The following is a 3,516-nucleotide window of genomic DNA, read 5'->3' on the forward strand; positions in this document are numbered from 1 at the left end:
CATTTCAAGTCCCCTCTGGAGGGAATGCCCATTTCTGGAGTCTTGTTTCCCAGTGTGTCCATGTCCCCAAAAACATCTGATCTCAGGCTCTTTCTACATACTAGAGTGCGAACAACTAATAATAATACCTAAGTCTTAGCTCCTGCAGGGGTGAGAGAGACAGAGGCTCTGACACTGGAATTTTCAGGTAAAGCAGATATCCTGTTCTATCTGAAGCACTGATGGAGAAAACATAGAGCTTTCAGCTCTTCTTCCAAAGACTAGTTTCTTTCCCAATCTGCATGAAGTTGATCAGTCAAGCTCACCCAAGCTCATAGACTAGAAGCCCCAGGAAATGAATTATTTCTGTTTCCTTCCCACCATCCCACACACATGCTCTTAAAATATCCATTCCCTTCCCTCCCCTCAGGTCCTAGGTGCTGAGACAGGCTCTCACAGCCCAGAGAGTAGTTGTGATGGACTTAGTCTTACCTCAGCTGCTTTGTCTGGTGCTGGGCTGCCAAAGGAGGCATGCATGAGTAAGGCCAGTTCTCCATTCATATCTCAGACCATTTAGAAGAATTCAGTGACAGAGGACGTGGCCTGTGGATTTTATGCTCGTGATGCTTTCTGCTGCTTGAGGTCGGGTTGGAGAAGAGACTAGGGCTGACAAGCTTCTCACTCAGGGGCTGAGGTAGGGCACAGCTCCTGTCTGCTGGACTCATAAATCCCCTGGTCCCCACCCCAGGGATCTCAGAGGCCCCCTTTGTTCTTTTAATGTTTATTCTAATAAAACCTCCTACATAACATAGGTCTACAAAGACTCTTGGGGAATATATTTCCCTCCCAAACATACTCATTTGAGACAAAATTATCAAAACATTTGTTCAGGCCAGGCGCGGTGGGTACCACCTGTAATCCCAGCAGTTTGGGAGGCCCAGGCAGGCAGATCTCTTGAGGTCAGGAGTTTGAGACCAGCCTGACCAACACGGTGAAACCCCATCTCTACTAAAAACACAAAAATGATCTGGGCGTGGTGACGCATGCCTATAATCCCAGCTATTCGGAGGCTAAAGCCTGAGAATCTCTTGAACCCGGGGGGTGGAGGTTGTAGTGAGCCAAGACTGTGCCACTGTACTCCAGCCTGGGCAACAGAGTGAGACTCAGTCTTAAAAAAAAAAAAAAAAAGATTGTTCAGCACACAAACTTTAGACACATTTTATCTGACATCACAAATCATTCCAAGAGATGAATACACACAGTGGCCCTCTGAAAGCTACTTGTCTTCCAGATGTAAAGACACATACATCATTGGAGACAGAATGCTAGTGTTTTGAAATAACGTATGCTTAGGATGTTGGAGCACAGAAATGCTGCACTTCACTTTGGTACCCACCTCTAGTGCAGGGGTTAGTTAGCAACTTTTTCTACAAAAGGTCAGCCAGTAAATATTTTAGGTGTTGCAGGCCATATGGTTTCTGTTGCAATTACTCAACTCTACCTTTGTATCACAAAAGCAGCCATAGATAATCTGTAAACAAATGAGTGTGACTGTGTTCCAATAAAACTTTATTTACAAAAACAGTGGACTGGATTTGGCCTGTGGCTATAGTTTATTTCTGCTCTAGAGGACTCTCCTCACTATAATAAAAAAGTTCTCCCTAAGTGATCACTGTGAAGATATCATTAAGTGGGACACTGTCAAGAGGCCAGTTAACATTTCACTAGTTCTTCCTGGTTTATACACATCCAAGAAATCTCATAATTTCCATTAACACAAAGACACCAAGAAAGGACATCAGTAATACACACATGAGGCAAGTTGCGAATGAATGTTTTTTAAGATCATTTTATCTCAATACATCAGAATGGCCCAAAGCCTTCCAGAATCCTCTCCTGTACACTGTGATTCTCTGCTCCACTTGCCAGTGGATGGGGCGCAGGTCCTGCTTACCTAGTTTCTCCTTTCTCTGTAGTTAGTACTGTATCTGCTGCTGTAAACAAAACCTTTCAGCCCTTGAGCATGTTAAAATGTAACCTGAATCCAGGTTTGCAAGTTTATTTGTGAAGTAATTTGAAGGAATAGGAAGAATTTGAAGGAACAGGAAAAACGGAGGCTTTGAAGTCAGAGCAACCAAGCATCAAATATAGGCTTCTTCCCTTTCTTGCTATGTAACTTTGGGCAGTTTGCATAACCTCTTTGAGCCTTAATTTCCTTATCCACTAAGTGGTAATAATAATTACTTCTACCTCATGACATTGTCAGCAGTAACTGCCATTTTCTAAGTTCTAACCACAGGTCAGGCACTGTGATGAGGGTTCATTTATTTAACCTCCAAAACAGACCACAGCTAGTTTACAGATGAGGAGGTGAAGATGAGATCACATGCTGGTATTCTCTTCCCCTTTTGCCAAAATGCGTCCCTCATAGAGGTATCTGCAACCAACTCAAGGGAGCCACTAGACAAGGATTTAAAAAAAAAAAAAAAAAAACAACCAACTCAAGGGAGCCACTAGACAAGGATTTAAAAAAAAAAAAAAAAAAAGGCCATTTGACTCATGTTATTGAAGGAGTGGAATGTTCTTTGCTCTTTTGTCTCTCCGAGCTGGATAAAAGGAGGAACAAGTTCCCTGGGAGTTGATGTACAAAGCTGCCCAGAGTTGACTCTAGCCGAGAATGTGTTTGGGACTGCATGAAGCCGTCTCTGAGAAGCTAACAGCAGCTGCCCCTGACATTCTCTCTGATCTAGGCCTTTTTTTTTTTTTTTTTTTTCAGTATGGGTAGTGAAATTCAACAATCTCTTATTTTGGTCTTTTTTTTTTTTTTTTTTTTTTGATGCCTATTACAGCTCATGATTGGTTTTACAATATAATTCCCCGGCCTATGTAGCACTCATCATTCCAGGTTCAGCTCCAAACACTTTTTAAAAAATATATATCAACCGCATGATATGTGTCAATGACCCCTGAATGTGAGATATTCTATCCTTGAAAGGAAAGACTTGGAGGAGCCTTCTCTCCCAGCATCCCTGGACTGGGTAAGGCTGTTTAGTCACCATCACCATTGCCTCTTTCAATTTTTTTTTTTTTTTTTTCTTTGAGAAGGAGTTTTGCACTAAGTGCCCAGGCTGGAGTGCAGTGGCACAACCTCTGCCTCCCACGTTCAAGCAATTCTCCTGCCTCAGCCCCCCAAGTAGCTGGGATTACAGGCATGCACCACCACACCCAGCTAATTTTATATTTTTAGTAGAGAGGGGTTTTCACCATGTTGGCCATGCTGGTCTCGAACTCCTGAACTCAGGTGATCTGCCTGTCTCGGCCTCCCAAAGTGCTGGGATTATAGGAGTGAGTCACCACGCCCAACCGCCATGGCCTCTTTCTAGACACCGTTCTGACCACCTGTCTCTCCTGCCCATAGACCTCCAGTAGATAGCTGGCAGACTAAAGGCCAAGCTTCCCAGTTTCATTCACAAGGCCCTTCATAATTTGGCCCTAACATCTTTTCAACTTTGTCTCATACTGCTGCCCAGCATGACT

Source organism: Colobus angolensis, unplaced genomic scaffold, assembly GCF_000951035.1.
Source record: "Colobus angolensis palliatus isolate OR3802 unplaced genomic scaffold, Cang.pa_1.0 Scaffold12, whole genome shotgun sequence".
Lineage (NCBI taxonomy): Eukaryota > Metazoa > Chordata > Mammalia > Primates > Cercopithecidae > Colobus > Colobus angolensis.